Source organism: Anser anser, assembly GCF_964211835.1.
Source record: "Anser anser genome assembly, chromosome: 18".
NCBI lineage: Eukaryota > Metazoa > Chordata > Aves > Anseriformes > Anatidae > Anser > Anser anser.
The window spans coordinates 14,361,332-14,381,388 of record NC_139739.1 but is presented as its reverse complement, the minus strand read 5'-3'; positions in this window follow the sequence as shown (position 1 = coordinate 14,381,388).

Sequence of the window (20,057 nt, the reverse complement as noted above, 5' to 3'; positions counted from 1 at the left end):
GCACATGCAGCACCTCGCTCAGGACCAAGCATGGGGACGCAGCTCCTTGGGAAGCCAAGGACAGGGACCGTGACCACATGGCAGCCCTGTGCTGTGAGGGGCAGTGCATATTGTGACCCGGAGTGGTGCTAGGCAACCGCCATGTCCCAGTGCAGGGCTGACAGGCACAGCCTCAGTCACCCCCAAGGCAGAGCTGGCCCCAGCCCAGACATGCGGCTCACAACAGGGTCCTGGGGCACCAGTGCAGGTGGGCTCGAGCTGGATGGTCTTTAAGGTCCCTTCCAACCCCAGGCATTGTAGGATTCTATGAGGGAGGCGGTGCACAAGGAATATGGGGTGGGGTGCTGATGTTTGAAAAAAGCAAAGAAACAACAAAACTAAGAGGAGGATTCAAACTAACAAAAGTGGTAGGATTGAAGGAAAGACCAAAGAAAGAAAAGGTCGTAATGCAAAGAAACACCCAAACAAAACAAAAGGAAACAAACACTGTCTATTCCATTGTTGCAGGGTTGGGAACCTACACCAATGGACACAAACGAACTAGAGCAACAGCCTTGGAGGAGTTTGAGGCAGCAACCCGAGGTTTCAGCTGTGTTCAGAGAATGCGAAAAGGAAAGGCTCAATGAGATGCTTGGAAGGAGCCTTAAGGGGCAAACAGGACCAGACCTCAACAAATGGAGAAAAACCTGGGGAAGCTCCGTGCAATTTGAGCTAATCCGTGAGAGCTACAGGACATGCAGACACAGGCAGGTAACAAATACCAGACAGGTAAGCTGCTTTTCCAGAACTAACGCAGGTAAGGAAAAATTTTCCCTAAGTAAAATGTGGTGGAGGCAAAGGTAGCTAGCGGGCATGTACCAACGTCCAAATTAGCCAGAATTCTCTGTTACCTAGCCTAGAGGGATCCGGGTTTAGGATCCTCAAAGAAAAAATCTCTCTTGGAGGAAGCCAAATCTTTTTTCTAGAAGCATGCCGAGGTGAGAAGGCAAGGGTAGCTACCATGCATACATTTCCCTGTAAACTTGGCCAACCTTGTGGTGTCCCTACCCTGAAGGGCTTTGCAGCTGGTACCCAGAGCTAAATGTGTCTCAGGCAGAATCCCATACATTTTGAGAAACTTTTGTGGAGGAAGCGATGGTTGCTAGCAGGCATGCAGCTACGTCCAAAGTAGAGCCAAAATTGTGAGGGACTTAACGCGGGGGGGTCTTCAGCTGGTATTGACAAGCAGTTGTGTATTTGGAGCTAGCCCAGAAGTTTTGCAAAACAAGATGAGCGAAGGGAAGTGAAGGTACCCAGGCAGGTAGCTCCCTCGAAAACTGGCCAAAGTTGTCAGGTACCTCCCCTGAAGCGATCTGAGGAGAGGATCCCAAACTAAATCTGTATGTGGAGGTAGCCACAAAGTTTTGGCAACCAAGATGAGCCAGAGGCAAGAGAAGCCTCTTGGCATGCACCTCCCTCCAAAATTGGCCAATGTTGTCGGGTACGTAGCCTGAAGGGGTCTGCGGACCGAATCCACAAGTCCCTCTCTCTCTGGAAGAGCCCCAAAACTTTCACCAAGTATGCCTGGGAGGAGGAACGGGTAGCTACTGGGCATGCACGTACTTCCCAATTTGGCCAGACTTCAGGTAGATCCCCCATCCGGGTGTCCTGCTTTTCCAGAACTGGTGCAGGCAACACAGAATTTTGCATAAGTACAATGTGGTGGAGGCAAAGGTAGCTACCGGGCATGTAGCAACCTCTGAATTAGGCAAAATTCTCTGTTAGCTAGCCTAGAGGGATCCGAGTTTAGGATCCACAAAGAAAAAATCTCTCTTGGAGGAAGCCAAGTCTTTTTTCTAGAAGCATGCCGAGGTGAGAAGGCAAGGGTAGCTACCAGGCATACACTTCCCTCTAAACTTGGCCGAACTTGTGGTGTCCCTACCCTGAAGGGCTTTGCAGCCGGTACCCAGAGCTAAATGTTTCTCAGGCAGAATCCCAAACATTTGCAGAAGCTTCCCTGGAGGAGGCAATGGTAGCCAGCAGGCATGCAGCTACTTCCAAAGTAGAGCCAAAATTGTGAGGGACTTAACGCGGGGGGGTCTTCAGCTGGTATTGACAAACAGTTGTGTATTTGGAGCTAGCCCAGAAGTTTTGCAAAACAAGATGAGCGAAGGGAAGTGAAGGTACCCAGGCAGGTAGCTCCCTCGAAAACTGGCCAAAGTTGTCAGGTACCTCCCCTGAAGCGATCTGAGGAGAGGATCCCAAACTAAATCTGTATGTGGAGGTAGCCACAAAGTTTTGGCAAAGAAGATCAGCCAGCTGTGTGGCATCCAGGGCAGCATTCCTAGCACAGGCAGTTTGTATGTGGTCTTGGACACTAGCTACGTGTGTCTTTATGGTGTCTGGGAGGCCACAGGTAAGGGGGAGTTAACCTTGCCAGCTGAATCAGGGCTTGCTTTGGGGATCTCCGTAAGAGATCCTTCTCCTGCATCGCTTGTATGCAGGCTGGTTTTTGAACAGATGCAGCCAAATGGGAGAACCCTGAGGTCTTCATGAGAAGGGATTGTCCTCTTTCTTGTGGGTCTATTCCACTGACCCAATAGGCAGCTAAAATGAATCTATGCCACTAACCCTATAGGCAGTTAATATGTTTATTTAACGTATAAATGCTATCGCAGGTATTCCTCACCAAAGTGAAGGTGAAGGTGCAGAGCTTACCAAGGAGGTGTCCCTGTCTTGGTGGAGAAGGAGCACAGAACATCGACTGCCTCTTCTAGGTTTTCAATTATTCCTTCTGCCTTCTCCCCACCCGCTCCCCCCAGCTCTCCCTTTTTCCTCACTCTAGGGTTTTGCTGTCATGAATTTTTTTACCACTACCTGCTAACACTTTTATATCCTAAGCTTATCTGTCCCACCCTGGGATGACAATGAGCATATTTAGGGCAAAAAGTTGCGTATTATAATCTTCTATGTTTAGTATGTACTTCCTCAAGCTCCTTATCTTTTTAAGAGTTAACTTTAATGTTCATTTTATAAAGAATGAAGAAAATGGTTTCACTCTGGGCACCGCAGACTTCAAGATTCTGTTCTGATGCCCAAAGAGGGTTTGGCACAGCCTGGGTACGCTGCTTTTGTTCAGGACTAAGGCATGTAGGCCCAACTTTTCCAGTGTGCTCCAGGCACCTGTCAGGACCCCCTGGGGCAGGACAGCCCAGCCGTGAGCTTGAGAGAGCTGGGCCATGGACGTCCTGGCTGTGGAACTTCTCAGGGGCAGAGGTATGGTGGAACCAAAAGAGAGTGTTCATCTCCAGGGGAAAGAGAGAGAAGTCCGCCCTGTGGCACTTGGGGACTCCTGGACTCGCACATGCAGCACCTCGCTCAGGACCAAGCATGGGGACGCAGCTCCTTGGGAAGCCAAGGACAGGGACCGTGACCACATGGCAGCCGTGTGCTGTGAGGGGCAGTGCATATTGTGACCCAGAGTGGTGCTAGGCAACCGCCATGTCCCAGTGCAGGGCTGACAGGCACAGCCTCAGTCACCCCCAAGGCAGAGCTGGCCCCAGCCCAGACGTGCGGCTCCCAACAGGGTCCTGGGGCACCAGTGCAGGTGGGCTCGAGCTGGATGGTCTTTAAGGTCCCTTCCAACCCCAGGCATTGTAGGATTCTATGAGGGAGGCGGTGCACAAGGAATATGGGGTGGGGTGCTGATGTCTGAAAAAAGCAAAGAAACAACAAAACTAAGAGGAGGATTCAAACTAACAAAAGTGGTAGGATTGAAGGAAAGACCAAAGAAAGAAAAGGTCGTAATGCAAAGAAACACCCAAACAAAACAAAAGGAAACAAACACTGTCTATTCCATTGTTGCAGGGTTGGGAACCTACACCAATGGACACAAACGAACTAGAGCAACAGCCTTGGAGGAGTTTGAGGCAGCAACCCGAGGTTTCAGCTGTGTTCAGAGAATGTGAAAAGGAAAGGCTCAATGAGATGCTTGGAAGGAGCCTTAAGGGGCAAACAGGACCAGACCTCAACAAATGGAGAAAAACCTGGGGAAGCTCCGTGCAATTTGAGCTAATCCGTGAGAGCTACAGGACATGCAGACACAGGCAGGTAACAAATACCAGACAGGTAAGCTGCTTTTCCAGAACTAAAGCAGGTAAGGAAAAATTTTCCCTAAGTAAAATGTGGTGGAGGCAAAGGTAGCTAGCGGGCCTGTACCAACGTCCAAATTAGCCAGAATTCTCTGTTACCTAGCCTAGAGGGATCCGGGTTTAGGATCCTCAAAGAAAAAATCTCTCTTGGAGGAAGCCAAATCTTTTTTCTAGAAGCATGCCGAGGTGAGAAGGCAAGGGTAGCTACCATGCATACACTTCCCTGTAAACTTGGCCAGCCTTGTGGTGTCCCTACCCTGAAGGGCTTTGCAGCTGGTACCCAGAGCTAAATGTTTCTCAGGCAGAATCCCATACATTTTGAGAAACTCTTGTGGAGGAAGCGATGGTTGCTAGCAGGCATGCAGCTACGTCCAAAGTAGGGCCAAAGTTGAGAGGGACGTAACGCGGAGGGGTCTTCAGCTGGTATTGACAAGCAGTTGTGTATTTGGAGCTAGCCCAGAAGTTTTGCAAAACAAGATGAGCGAAGGGAAGTGAAGGTACCCAGGCAGGTAGCTCCCTCGAAAACTGGCCAAAGTTGTCAGGTACCTCCCCTGAAGCGATCTGAGGAGAGGATCCCAAACTAAATCTGTATGTGGAGGTAGCCACAAAGTTTTGGCAACCAAGATGAGCCAGAGGCAAGAGAAGCCTCTTGGCATGCACCTCCCTCCAAAATTGGCCAATGTTGTCGGGTACGTAGCCTGAAGGGGTCTGCGGACCGAATCCACAAGTCCCTCTCTCTCTGGAAGAGCCCCAAAACTTTCACCAAGTATGCCTGGGAGGAGGAACGGGTAGCTACTGGGCATGCACGTACTTCCCAATTTGGCCAGACTTCAGGTAGATCCCCCATACGGGTGTCCTGCTTTTCCAGAACTTGTGCAGGTAACACAGAATTTTGCATAAGTACAATGTGGTGGAGGCAAAGGTAGCTACCGGGCATGTAGCAACCTCTGAATTAGGCAAAATTCTCTGTTAGCTAGCCTAGAGGGATCCGAGTTGAGGATCCACAAAGAAAAAATCTCTCTTGGAGGAAGCCAAGTCTTTTTTCTAGAAGCATGCCGAGGTGAGAAGGCAAGGGTAGCTACCAGGCATACACTTCCCTCTAAACTTGGCCGAACTTGTGGTGTCCCTACCCTGAAGGGCTTTGCAGCCGGTACCCAGAGCTAAATGTTTCTCAGGCAGAATCCCAAACATTTGCAGAAGCTTCCCTGGAGGAGGCAATGGTAGCCAGCAGGCATGCAGCTACCTCCAAAGTAGAGCCAAAATTGTGAGGGACTTAACGCGGAGGGGTCTTCAGCTGGTATTGACAAGCAGTTGTGTATTTGGAGCTAGCCCAAAAGTTTTGCAAAACAAGATGAGCGAAGGGAAGTGAAGGTACCCAGGCAGGTAGCTCCCTCGAAAACTGGCCAAAGTTGTCAGGTACCTCCCCTGAAGCGATCTGAGGAGAGGATCCCAAACTAAATCTGTATGTGGAGGTAGCCACAAAGTTTTGGCAACCAAGATGAGCCAGAGGCAAGAGAAGCCTCTTGGCATGCACGTCCCTCCAAAATTGGCCAATGTTGTCGGGTACGTAGCCTGAAGGGGTCTGCGGACCGAATCCACAAGTCCCTCTCTCTCTGGAAGAGCCCCAAAACTTTCACCAAGTATGCCTGGGAGGAGGAACGGGTAGCTACTGGGCATGCACGTACTTCCCAATTTGGCCAGACTTCAGGTAGATCCCCCATACGGGTGTCCTGCTTTTCCAGAACTGGTGCAGGCAACACAGAATTTTGCATAAGTACAATGTGGTGGAGGCAAAGGTAGCTACCGGGCATGTAGCAACCTCTGAATTAGGCAAAATTCTCTGTTAGCTAGCCTAGAGGGATCCGAGTTGAGGATCCACCAAGAAAAAATCTCTCTTGGAGGAAGCCAAGTCTTTTTTCTAGAAGCATGCCGAGGTGAGAAGGCAAGGGTAGCTACCAGGCATACACTTCCCTCTAAACTTGGCCGAACTTGTGTTGTCCCTACCCTGAAGGGCTTTGCAGCCGGTACCCAGAGCTAAATGTTTCTCAGGCAGAATCCCAAACATTTGCAGAAGCTTCCCTGGAGGAGGCAATGGTAGCCAGCAGGCATGCAGCTACCTCCAAAGTAGAGCCAAAATTGTGAGGGACTTAACGCGGGGGGGTCTTCAGCTGGTATTGACAAGCAGTTGTGTATTTGGAGCTAGCCCAAAAGTTTTGCAAAACAAGATGAGCGAAGGGAAGTGAAGGTACCCAGGCAGGTAGCTCCCTCGAAAACTGGCCAAAGTTGTCAGGTACCTCCCCTGAAGCGATCTGAGGAGAGGATCCCAAACTAAATCTGTATGTGGAGGTAGCCACAAAGTTTTGGCAACCAAGATGAGCCAGAGGCAAGAGAAGCCTCTTGGCATGCACCTCCCTCCAAAATTGGCCAATGTTGTCGGGTACGTAGCCTGAAGGGGTCTGCGGACTGAATCCACAAGTCCCTCTCTCTCTGGAAGAGCCCCAAAACTTTCACCAAGTATGCCTGGGAGGAGGAACGGGTAGCTACTGGGCATGCACGTACTTCCCAATTTGGCCAGACTTCAGGTAGATCCCCCATCCGGGTGTCCTGCTTTTCCAGAACTTGTGCAGGTAACACAGAATTTTGCATAAGTACAATGTGGTGGAGGCAAAGGTAGCTACCGGGCATGTAGCAACCTCTGAATTAGGCAAAATTCTCTGTTAGTTAGCCTAGAGGGATCCGAGTTTAGGATCCACAAAGAAAAAATCTCTCTTGGAGGAAGCCAAGTCTTTTTTCTAGAAGCATGCCGAGGTGAGAAGGCAAGGGTAGCTACCAGGCATACACTTCCCTCTAAACTTGGCCGAACTTGTGGTGTCCCTACCCTGAAGGGCTTTGCAGCCGGTACCCAGAGCTAAATGTTTCTCAGGCAGAATCCCAAACATTTGCAGAAGCTTCCCTGGAGGAGGCAATGGTAGTCAGCAGGCATGCAGCTACCTCCAAAGTAGAGCCAAAATTGTGAGGAACTTAACGCGGAGGGGTCTTCAGCTGGTATTGACAAGCAGTTGTGTATTTGGAGCTAGCCCAAAAGTTTTGCAAAACAAGATGAGCGAAGGGAAGTGAAGGTACCCAGGCAGGTAGCTCCCTCGAAAACTGGCCAAAGTTGTCAGGTACCTCCCCGGAAGCGATCTGAGGAGAGGATCCCAAGCTAAATCTGTATGTGGAGGTAGCCACAAAGTTTTGGCAACCAAGATGAGCCAGAGGCAAGAGAAGCCTCTTGGCATGCACCTCCCTCCAAAATTGGCCAATGTTGTCGGGTACGTAGCCTGAAGGGGTCTGCGGACCGAATCCACAAGTCCCTCTCTCTCTGGAAGAGCCCCAAAACTTTCACCAAGTATGCCTGGGAGGAGGAACGGGTAGCTACTGGGCATGCACGTACTTCCCAATTTGGCCAGACTTCAGGTAGATCCCCCATCCGGGTGTCCTGCTTTTCCAGAACTTGTGCAGGTAACACAGAATTTTGCATAAGTACAATGTGGTGGAGGCAAAGGTAGCTACCGGGCATGTAGCAACCTCTGAATTAGGCAAAATTCTCTGTTAGCTAGCCTAGAGGGATCCGAGTTTAGGATCCACAAAGAAAAAATCTCTCTTGGAGGAAGCCAAGTCTTTTTTCTAGAAGCATGCCGAGGTGAGAAGGCAAGGGTAGCTACCAGGCATACACTTCCCTCTAAACTTGGCCGAACTTGTGGTGTCCCTACCCTGAAGGGCTTTGCAGCCGGTACCCAGAGCTAAATGTTTCTCAGGCAGAATCCCAAACATTTGCAGAAGCTTCCCTGGAGGAGGCAATGGTAGCCAGCAGGCATGCAGCTACCTCCAAAGTAGAGCCAAAATTGTGAGGGACTTAACGCGGGGGGGTCTTCAGCTGGTATTGACAAGCAGTTGTGTATTTGGAGCTAGCCCAAAAGTTTTGCAAAACAAGATGAGCGAAGGGAAGTGAAGGTACCCAGGCAGGTAGCTCCCTCGAAAACTGGCCAAAGTTGTCAGGTACCTCCCCGGAAGCGATCTGAGGAGAGGATCCCAAACTAAATCTGTATGTGGAGGTAGCCACAAAGTTTTGGCAAAGAAGATCAGCCAGCTGTGTGGCATCTAGGGCAGCATTCCTAGCACAGGCAGTTTGTATGTGGTCTTGGACACTAGCTACGTGTGTCTTTATGGTGTCTGGGAGGCCACAGGTAAGGGGGAGTTAACCTTGCCAGCTGAATCAGGGCTTGCTTTGGGGATCTCCGTAAGAGATCCTTCTCCTGCATCGCTTGTATGCAGGCTGGTTTTTGAACAGATGCAGCCAAATGGGAGAACCCTGAGGTCTTCATGAGAAGGGATTGTCCTCTTTCTTGTGGGTCTATTCCACTGACCCAATAGGCAGCTAAAATGAATCTATGCCACTAACCCTATAGGCAGTTAATATGTTTATTTAACGTATAAATGCTATCGCAGGTATTCCTCACCAAAGTGAAGGTGAAGGTGCAGAGCTTACCAAGGAGGTGTCCCTGTCTTGGTGGAGAAGGAGCACAGAACATCGACTGCCTCTTCTAGGTTTTCAATTATTCCTTCTGCCCTCTCCCCACCCGCTCCCCCCAGCTCTCCCTTTTTCCTCACTCTAGGGTTTTGCTGTCATGAATTTTTTTACCACTACCTGCTAACACTTTTATATCCTAAGCTTATCTGTCCCACCCTGGGATGACAATGAGCATAATTTGGGCAAAAAATTGAGTATTATAATCTTCTATGTTTAGTATGTACTTCCTCAAGCTCCTTATCTTTTTAAGAGTTAACTTTAATGTTCATTTTATAAAGAATGAAGAAAAAGGTTTCACTCTGGGCACCGCAGACTTCAAGATTCTGTTCTGATGCCCAAAGAGGGTTTGGCACAGCCTGGGTATGCTGCTTTTGTTCAGGACTAAGGCATGTAGGCCCAACTTTTCCAGTGTGCTCCAGGCACCTGTCAGGACCCCCTGGGGCAGGACAGCCCAGCCGTGAGCTTGAGAGAGCTGGGCCATGGACGTCCTGGCTGCGGAGCTTCTCAGGGGCAGAGGTATGGTGGAACCAAAAGAGAGTGTTCATCTCCAGGGGAAAGAGAGAGAAGTCCACCCTGTGGCACTTGGGGACTCCTGGACTCGCACATGCAGCACCTCGCTCAGGACCAAGCATGGGGACGCAGCTCCTTGGGAAGCCAAGGACAGGGACCGTGACCACATGGCAGCCGTGTGCTGTGAGGGGCAGTGCATATTGTGACCCGGAGTGGTGCTAGGCAACCGCCATGTCCCAGTGCAGGGCTGACAGGCACAGCCTCAGTCACCCCCAAGGCAGAGCTGGCCCCAGCCCAGACATGCGGCTCCCAACAGGGTCCTGGGGCACCAGTGCAGGTGGGCTCGAGCTGGATGGTCTTTAAGGTCCCTTCCAACCCCAGGCATTGTAGGATTCTATGAGGGAGGCGGTGCACAAGGAATATGGGGTGGGGTGCTGATGTTTGAAAAAAGCAAAGAAACAACAAAACTAAGAGGAGGATTCAAACTAACAAAAGTGGTAGGATTGAAGGAAAGACCAAAGAAAGAAAAGGTCGTAATGCAAAGAAACACCCAAACAAAACAAAAGGAAACAAACACTGTCTATTCCATTGTTGCAGGGTTGGGAACCTACACCAATGGACACAAACGAACTAGAGCAACAGCCTTGGAGGAGTTTGAGGCAGCAAGCCGAGGTTTCAGCTGTGTTCAGAGAATGCGAAAAGGAAAGGCTCAATGAGATGCTTGGAAGGAGCCTTAAGGGGCAAACAGGACCAGACCTCAACAAATGGAGAAAAACCTGGGGAAGCTCCGTGCAATTTGAGCTAATCCGTGAGAGCTACAGGACATGCAGACACAGGCAGGTAACAAATACCAGACAGGTAAGCTGCTTTTCCAGAACTAAATCAGGTAAGGAAAAATTTTCCCTAAGTAAAATGTGGTGGAGGCAAAGGTAGCTAGCGGGCCTGTACCAACGTCCAAATTAGCCAGAATTCTCTGTTACCTAGCCTAGAGGGATCCAGGTTTAGGATCCTCAAAGAAAAAATCTCTCTTGGAGGAAGCCAAATCTTTTTTCTAGAAGCATGCCGAGGTGAGAAGGCAAGGGTAGCTACCAGGCATACACTTCCCTCTAAACTTGGCCAACCTTGTGGTGTCCCTACCCTGAAGGGCTTTGCAGCTGGTACCCAGAGCTAAATGTGTCTCAGGCAGAATCCCATACATTTTGAGAAACTTTTGTGGAGGAAGCGATGGTTGCTAGCAGGCATGCAGCTACGTCCAAAGTAGGGCCAAAGTTGAGAGGGACGTAACGCGGAGGGGTCTTCAGCTGGTATTGACAAGCAGTTGTGTATTTGGAGCTAGCCCAGAAGTTTTGCAAAACAAGATGAGCGAAGGGAAGTGAAGGTACCCAGGCAGGTAGCTCCCTCGAAAACTGGCCAAAGTTGTCAGGTACCTCCCCTGAAGCGATCTGAGGAGAGGATCCCAAACTAAATCTGTATGTGGAGGTAGCCACAACGTTTTGGCAACCAAGATGAGCCAGAGGCAAGAGAAGCCTCTTGGCATGCACCTCCCTCCAAAATTGGCCAATGTTGTCGGGTACGTAGCCTGAAGGGGTCTGCGGACCGAATCCACAAGTCCCTCTCTCTCTGGAAGAGCCCCAAAACTTTCACCAAGTATGCCTGGGAGGAGGAACGGGTAGCTACTGGGCATGCACGTACTTCCCAATTTGGCCAGACTTCAGGTAGATCCCCCATACGGGTGTCCTGCTTTTCCAGAACTTGTGCAGGTAACACAGAATTTTGCATAAGTACAATGTGGTGGAGGCAAAGGTAGCTACCGGGCATGTAGCAACCTCTGAATTAGGCAAAATTCTCTGTTAGTTAGCCTAGAGGGATCCGAGTTTAGGATCCACAAAGAAAAAATCTCTCTTGGAGGAAGCCAAGTCTTTTTTCTAGAAGCATGCCGAGGTGAGAAGGCAAGGGTAGCTACCAGGCATACACTTCCCTCTAAACTTGGCCGAACTTGTGGTGTCCCTACCCTGAAGGGCTTTGCAGCCGGTACCCAGAGCTAAATGTTTCTCAGGCAGAATCCCAAACATTTGCAGAAGCTTCCCTGGAGGAGGCAATGGTAGCCAGCAGGCATGCAGCTACCTCCAAAGTAGAGCCAAAATTGTGAGGGACTTAACGCGGGGGGGTCTTCAGCTGGTATTGACAAGCAGTTGTGTATTTGGAGCTAGCCCAAAAGTTTTGCAAAACAAGATGAGCGAAGGGAAGTGAAGGTACCCAGGCAGGTAGCTCCCTCGAAAACTGGCCAAAGTTGTCAGGTACCTCCCCGGAAGCGATCTGAGGAGAGGATCCCAAACTAAATCTGTATGTGGAGGTAGCCACAAAGTTTTGGCAACCAAGATGAGCCAGAGGCAAGAGAAGCCTCTTGGCATTCACCTCCCTCCAAAATTGGCCAATGTTGTCGGGTACGTAGCCTGAAGGGGTCTGCGGACCGAATCCACAAGTCCCTCTCTCTCTGGAAGAGCCCCAAAACTTTCACCAAGTATGCCTGGGAGGAGGAACGGGTAGCTACTGGGCATGCACGTACTTCCCAATTTGGCCAGACTTCAGGTAGATCCCCCATACGGGTGTCCTGCTTTTCCAGAACTGGTGCAGGCAACACAGAATTTTGCATAAGTACAATGTGGTGGAGGCAAAGGTAGCTACCGGGCATGTAGCAACCTCTGAATTAGGCAAAATTCTCTGTTAGCTAGCCTAGAGGGATCCGAGTTTAGGATCCACAAAGAAAAAATCTCTCTTGGAGGAAGCCAAGTCTTTTTTCTAGAAGCATGCCGAGGTGAGAAGGCAAGGGTAGCTACCAGGCATACACTTCCCTCTAAACTTGGCCGAACTTGTGGTGTCCCTACCCTGAAGGGCTTTGCAGCCGGTACCCAGAGCTAAATGTTTCTCAGGCAGAATCCCAAACATTTGCAGAAGCTTCCCTGGAGGAGGCAATGGTAGCCAGCAGGCATGCAGCTACCTCCAAAGTAGAGCCAAAATTGTGAGGAACTTAACGCGGAGGGGTCTTCAGCTGGTATTGACAAGCGGTTGTGTATTTGGAGCTAGCCCAGAAGTTTTGCAAAACAAGATGAGCGAAGGGAAGTGAAGGTACCCAGGCAGGTAGCTCCCTCGAAAACTGGCCAAAGTTGTCAGGTACCTCCCCTGAAGCGATCTGAGGAGAGGATCCCAAACTAAATCTGTATGTGGAGGTAGCCACAAAGTTTTGGCAACCAAGATGAGCCAGAGGCAAGAGAAGCCTCTTGGCATGCACCTCCCTCCAAAATTGGCCAATGTTGTCGGGTACGTAGCCTGAAGGGGTCTGCGGACCGAATCCACAAGTCCCTCTCTCTCTGGAAGAGCCCCAAAACTTTCACCAAGTATGCCTGGGAGGAGGAACGGGTAGCTACTGGGCATGCACGTACTTCCCAATTTGGCCAGATTTCAGGTAGATCCCCCATACCGGTGTCCTGCTTTTCCAGAACTTGTGCAGGTAACACAGAATTTTGCATAAGTACAATGTGGTGGAGGCAAAGGTAGCTACCGGGCATGTAGCAACCTCTGAATTAGGCAAAATTCTCTGTTAGCTAGCCTAGAGGGATCCGAGTTTAGGATCCACAAAGAAAAAATCTCTCTTGGAGGAAGCCAAGTCTTTTTTCTAGAAGCATGCCGAGGTGAGAAGGCAAGGGTAGCTACCAGGCATACACTTCCCTCTAAACTTGGCCGAACTTGTGGTGTCCCTACCCTGAAGGGCTTTGCAGCCGGTACCCAGAGCTAAATGTTTCTCAGGCAGAATCCCAAACATTTGCAGAAGCTTCCCTGGAGGAGGCAATGGTAGCCAGCAGGCATGCAGCTACCTCCAAAGTAGAGCCAAAATTGTGAGGGACTTAACGCGGGGGGGTCTTCAGCTGGTATTGACAAGCAGTTGTGTATTTGGAGCTAGCCCAGAAGTTTTGCAAAACAAGATGAGCGAAGGGAAGTGAAGGTACCCAGGCAGGTAGCTCCCTCGAAAACTGGCCAAAGTTGTCAGGTACCTCCCCCGAAGCGATCTGAGGAGAGGATCCCAAACTAAATCTGTATGTGGAGGTAGCCACAAAGTTTTGGCAACCAAGATGAGCCAGAGGCAAGAGAAGCCTCTTGGCATGCACCTCCCTCCAAAATTGGCCAATGTTGTCGGGTACGTAGCCTGAAGGGGTCTGCGGACCGAATCCACAAGTCCCTCTCTCTCTGGAAGAGCCCCAAAACTTTCACCAAGTATGCCTGGGAGGAGGAACGGGTAGCTACTGGGCATGCACGTACTTCCCAATTTGGCCAGACTTCAGGTAGATCCCCCATACGGGTGTCCTGCTTTTCCAGAACTTGTGCAGGTAACACAGAATTTTGCATAAGTACAATGTGGTGGAGGCAAAGGTAGCTACCGGGCATGTAGCAACCTCTGAATTAGGCAAAATTCTCTGTTAGCTAGCCTAGAGGGATCCGAGTTTAGGATCCACAAAGAAAAAATCTCTCTTGGAGGAAGCCAAGTCTTTTTTCTAGAAGCATGCCGAGGTGAGAAGGCAAGGGTAGCTACCAGGCATACACTTCCCTCTAAACTTGGCCGAACTTGTGGTGTCCCTACCCTGAAGGGCTTTGCAGCCGGTACCCAGAGCTAAATGTTTCTCAGGCAGAATCCCAAACATTTGCAGAAGCTTCCCTGGAGGAGGCAATGGTAGCCAGCAGGCATGCAGCTACCTCCAAAGTAGAGCCAAAATTGTGAGGGACTTAACGCGGGGGGGTCTTCAGCTGGTATTGACAAGCAGTTGTGTATTTGGAGCTAGCCCAGAAGTTTTGCAAAACAAGATGAGCGAAGGGAAGTGAAGGTACCCAGGCAGGTAGCTCCCTCGAAAACTGGCCAAAGTTGTCAGGTACCTCCCCGGAAGCGATCTGAGGAGAGGATCCCAAACTAAATCTGTATGTGGAGGTAGCCACAAAGTTTTGGCAACCAAGATGAGCCAGAGGCAAGAGAAGCCTCTTGGCATGCACCTCCCTCCAAAATTGGCCAATGTTGTCGGGTACGTAGCCTGAAGGGGTCTGCGGACCGAATCCACAAGTCCCTCTCTCTCTGGAAGAGCCCCAAAACTTTCACCAAGTATGCCTGGGAGGAGGAACGGGTAGCTACTGGGCATGCACGTACTTCCCAATTTGGCCAGACTTCAGGTAGATCCCCCATACGGGTGTCCTGCTTTTCCAGAACTTGTGCAGGTAACACAGAATTTTGCATAAGTACAATGTGGTGGAGGCAAAGGTAGCTACCGGGCATGTAGCAACCTCTGAATTAGGCAAAATTCTCTGTTAGCTAGCCTAGAGGGATCCGAGTTTATGATCCACAAAGAAAAAATCTCTCTTGGAGGAAGCCAAGTCTTTTTTCTAGAAGCATGCCGAGGTGAGAAGGCAAGGGTAGCTACCAGGCATACACTTCCCTCTAAACTTGGCCGAACTTGTGGTGTCCCTACCCTGAAGGGCTTTGCAGCCGGTACCCAGAGCTAAATGTTTCTCAGGCAGAATCCCAAACATTTGCAGAAGCTTCCCTGGAGGAGGCAATGGTAGCCAGCAGGCATGCAGCTACCTCCAAAGTAGAGCCAAAATTGTGAGGGACTTAACGCGGAGGGGTCTTCAGCTGGTATTGACAAGCGGTTGTGTATTTGGAGCTAGCCCAGAAGTTTTGCAAAACAAGATGAGCGAAGGGAAGTGAAGGTACCCAGGCAGGTAGCTCCCTCGAAAACTGGCCAAAGTTGTCAGGTACCTCCCCTGAAGCGATCTGAGGAGAGGATCCCAAACTAAATCTGTATGTGGAGGTAGCCACAAAGTTTTGGCAACCAAGATGAGCCAGAGGCAAGAGAAGCCTCTTGGCATGCACCTCCCTCCAAAATTGGCCAATGTTGTCGGGTACGTAGCCTGAAGGGGTCTGCGGACCGAATCCACAAGTCCCTCTCTCTCTGGAAGAGCCCCAAAACTTTCACCAAGTATGCCTGGGAGGAGGAACAGGTAGCTACTGGGCATGCACGTACTTCCCAATTTGGCCAGACTTCAGGTAGATCCCCCATACGGGTGTCCTGCTTTTCCAGAACTTGTGCAGGTAACACAGAATTTTGCATAAGTACAATGTGGTGGAGGCAAAGGTAGCTACCGGGCATGTAGCAACCTCTGAATTAGGCAAAATTCTCTGTTAGCTAGCCTAGAGGGATCCGAGTTTAGGATCCACAAAGAAAAAATCTCTCTTGGAGGAAGCCAAGTCTTTTTTCTAGAAGCATGCCGAGGTGAGAAGGCAAGGGTAGCTACCAGGCATACACTTCCCTCTAAACTTGGCCGAACTTGTGGTGTCCCTACCCTGAAGGGCTTTGCAGCCGGTACCCAGAGCTAAATGTTTCTCAGGCAGAATCCCAAACATTTGCAGAAGCTTCCCTGGAGGAGGCAATGGTAGCCAGCAGGCATGCAGCTACCTCCAAAGTAGAGCCAAACTTGTGAGGGACTTAACGCGGGGGGGTCTTCAGCTGGTATTGACAAGCAGTTGTGTATTTGGAGCTAGCCCAAAAGTTTTGCAAAACAAGATGAGCGAAGGGAAGTGAAGGTACCCAGGCAGGTAGCTCCCTCGAAAACTGGCCAAAGTTGTCAGGTACCTCCCCTGAAGCGATCTGAGGAGAGGATCCCAAACTAAATCTGTATGTGGAGGTAGCCACAACGTTTTGGCAACCAAGATGAGCCAGAGGCAAGAGAAGCCTCTTGGCATGCACCTCCCTCCAAAATTGGCCAATGTTGTCGGGTACGTAGCCTGAAGGGGTCTGCGGACCGAATCCACAAGTCCCTCTCTCTCTGGAAGAGCCCCAAAACTTTCACCAAGTATGCCTGGGAGGAGGAACGGGTAGCTACTGGGCATGCACGTACTTCCCAATTTGGCCAGACTTCAGGTAGATCCCCCATACGGGTGTCCTGCTTTTCCAGAACTTGTGCAGGTAACACAGAATTTTGCATAAGTACAATGTGGTGGAGGCAAAGGTAGCTACCGGGCATGTAGCAACCTCTGAATTAGGCAAAATTCTCTGTTAGCTAGCCTAGAGGGATCCGAGTTGAGGATCCACAAAGAAAAAATCTCTCTTGGAGGAAGCCAAGTCTTTTTTCTAGAAGCATGCCGAGGTGAGAAGGCAAGGGTAGCTACCAGGCATACACTTCCCTCTAAACTTGGCCGAACTTGTGGTGTCCCTACCCTGAAGGGCTTTGCAGCCGGTACCCAGAGCTAAATGTTTCTCAGGCAGAATCCCAAACATTTGCAGAAGCTTCCCTGGAGGAGGCAATGGTAGCCAGCAGGCATGCAGCTACCTCCAAAGTAGAGCCAAAATTGTGAGGGACTTAACGCGGGGGGGTCTTCAGCTGGTATTGACAAGCAGTTGTGTATTTGGAGCTAGCCCAAAAGTTTTGCAAAACAAGATGAGCGAAGGGAAGTGAAGGTACCCAGGCAGGTAGCTCCCTCGAAAACTGGCCAAAGTTGTCAGGTACCTCCCCGGAAGCGATCTGAGGAGAGGATCCCAAACTAAATCTGTATGTGGAGGTAGCCACAAAGTTTTGGCAACCAAGATGAGCCAGAGGCAAGAGAAGCCTCTTGGCATGCACCTCCCTCCAAAATTGGCCAATGTTGTCGGGTACGTAGCCTGAAGGGGTCTGCGGACCGAATCCACAAGTCCCTCTCTCTCTGGAAGAGCCCCAAAACTTTCACCAAGTATGCCTGGGAGGAGGAACGGGTAGCTACTGGGCATGCACGTACTTCCCAATTTGGCCAGACTTCAGGTAGATCCCCCATACGGGTGTCCTGCTTTTCCAGAACTTGTGCAGGTAACACAGAATTTTGCATAAGTACAATGTAGTGGAGGCAAAGGTAGCTACCGGGCATGTAGCAACCTCTGAATTAGGCAAAATTCTCTGTTAGCTAGCCTAGAGGGATCCGAGTTGAGGATCCACAAAGAAAAAATCTCTCTTGGAGGAAGCCAAGTCTTTTTTCTAGAAGCATGCCGAGGTGAGAAGGCAAGGGTAGCTACCAGGCATACACTTCCCTCTAAACTTGGCCGAACTTGTGGTGTCCCTACCCTGAAGGGCTTTGCAGCCGGTACCCAGAGCTAAATGTTTCTCAGGCAGAATCCCAAACATTTGCAGAAGCTTCCCTGGAGGAGGCAATGGTAGCCAGCAGGCATGCAGCTACCTCCAAAGTAGAGCCAAAATTGTGAGGGACTTAACGCGGAGGGGTCTTCAGCTGGTATTGACAAGCAGTTGTGTATTTGGAGCTAGCCCAAAAGTTTTGCAAAACAAGATGAGCGAAGGGAAGTGAAGGTACCCAGGCAGGTAGCTCCCTCGAAAACTGGCCAAAGTTGTCAGGTACCTCCCCTGAAGCGATCTGAGGAGAGGATCCCAAACTAAATCTGTATGTGGAGGTAGCCACAAAGTTTTGGCAACCAAGATGAGCCAGAGGCAAGAGAAGCCTCTTGGCATGCACGTCCCTCCAAAATTGGCCAATGTTGTCGGGTACGTAGCCTGAAGGGGTCTGCGGACCGAATCCACAAGTCCCTCTCTCTCTGGAAGAGCCCCAAAACTTTCACCAAGTATGCCTGGGAGGAGGAACGGGTAGCTACTGGGCATGCACGTACTTCCCAATTTGGCCAGACTTCAGGTAGATCCCCCATCCGGGTGTCCTGCTTTTCCAGAACTTGTGCAGGTAACACAGAATTTTGCATAAGTACAATGTAGTGGAGGCAAAGGTAGCTACCGGGCATGTAGCAACCTCTGAATTAGGCAAAATTCTCTGTTAGCTAGCCTAGAGGGATCCGAGTTGAGGATCCACAAAGAAAAAATCTCTCTTGGAGGAAGCCAAGTCTTTTTTCTAGAAGCATGCCGAGGTGAGAAGGCAAGGGTAGCTACCAGGCATACACTTCCCTCTAAACTTGGCCGAACTTGTGGTGTCCCTACCCTGAAGGGCTTTGCAGCCGGTACCCAGAGCTAAATGTTTCTCAGGCAGAATCCCAAACATTTGCAGAAGCTTCCCTGGAGGAGGCAATGGTAGCCAGCAGGCATGCAGCTACCTCCAAAGTAGAGCCAAAATTGTGAGGGACTTAACGCGGGGGGGTCTTCAGCTGGTATTGACAAGCAGTTGTGTATTTGGAGCTAGCCCAAAAGTTTTGCAAAACAAGATGAGCGAAGGGAAGTGAAGGTACCCAGGCAGGTAGCTCCCTCGAAAACTGGCCAAAGTTGTCAGGTACCTCCCCTGAAGCGATCTGAGGAGAGGATCCCAAGCTAAATCTGTATGTGGAGGTAGCCACAAAGTTTTGGCAACCAAGATGAGCCAGAGGCAAGAGAAGCCTCTTGGCATGCACCTCCCTCCAAAATTGGCCAATGTTGTCGGGTACGTAGCCTGAAGGGGTCTGCGGACCGAATCCACAAGTCCCTCTCTCTCTGGAAGAGCCCCAAAACTTTCACCAAGTATGCCTGGGAGGAGGAACGGGTAGCTACTGGGCATGCACGTACTTCCCAATTTGGCCAGACTTCAGGTAGATCCCCCATACGGGTGTCCTGCTTTTCCAGAACTTGTGCAGGTAACACAGAATTTTGCATAAGTACAATGTGGTGGAGGCAAAGGTAGCTACCGGGCATGTAGCAACCTCTGAATTAGGCAAAATTCTCTGTTAGCTAGCCTAGAGGGATCCGAGTTTAGGATCCACAAAGAAAAAATCTCTCTTGGAGGAAGCCAAGTCTTTTTTCTAGAAGCATGCCGAGGTGAGAAGGCAAGGGTAGCTACCAGGCATACACTTCCCTCTAAACTTGGCCGAACTTGTGGTGTCCCTACCCTGAAGGGCTTTGCAGCCGGTACCCAGAGCTAAATGTTTCTCAGGCAGAATCCCAAACATTTGCAGAAGCTTCCCTGGAGGAGGCAATGGTAGCCAGCAGGCATGCAGCTACCTCCAAAGTAGAGCCAAAATTGTGAGGGACTTAACGCGGGGGGGTCTTCAGCTGGTATTGACAAGCAGTTGTGTATTTGGAGCTAGCCCAAAAGTTTTGCAAAACAAGATGAGCGAAGGGAAGTGAAGGTACCCAGGCAGGTAGCTCCCTCGAAAACTGGCCAAAGTTGTCAGGTACCTCCCCTGAAGCGATCTGAGGAGAGGATCCCAAACTAAATCTGTATGTGGAGGTAGCCACAAAGTTTTGGCAACCAAGATGAGCCAGAGGCAAGAGAAGCCTCTTGGCATGCACGTCCCTCCAAAATTGGCCAATGTTGTCGGGTACGTAGCCTGAAGGGGTCTGCGGACCGAATCCACAAGTCCCTCTCTCTCTGGAAGAGCCCCAAAACTTTCACCAAGTATGCCTGGGAGGAGGAACGGGTAGCTACTGGGCATGCACGTACTTCCCAATTTGGCCAGACTTCAGGTAGATCCCCCATCCGGGTGTCCTGCTTTTCCAGAACTTGTGCAGGTAACACAGAATTTTGCATAAGTACAATGTAGTGGAGGCAAAGGTAGCTACCGGGCATGTAGCAACCTCTGAATTAGGCAAAATTCTCTGTTAGCTAGCCTAGAGGGATCCGAGTTGAGGATCCACAAAGAAAAAATCTCTCTTGGAGGAAGCCAAGTCTTTTTTCTAGAAGCATGCCGAGGTGAGAAGGCAAGGGTAGCTACCAGGCATACACTTCCCTCTAAACTTGGCCGAACTTGTGGTGTCCCTACCCTGAAGGGCTTTGCAGCCGGTACCCAGAGCTAAATGTTTCTCAGGCAGAATCCCAAACATTTGCAGAAGCTTCCCTGGAGGAGGCAATGGTAGCC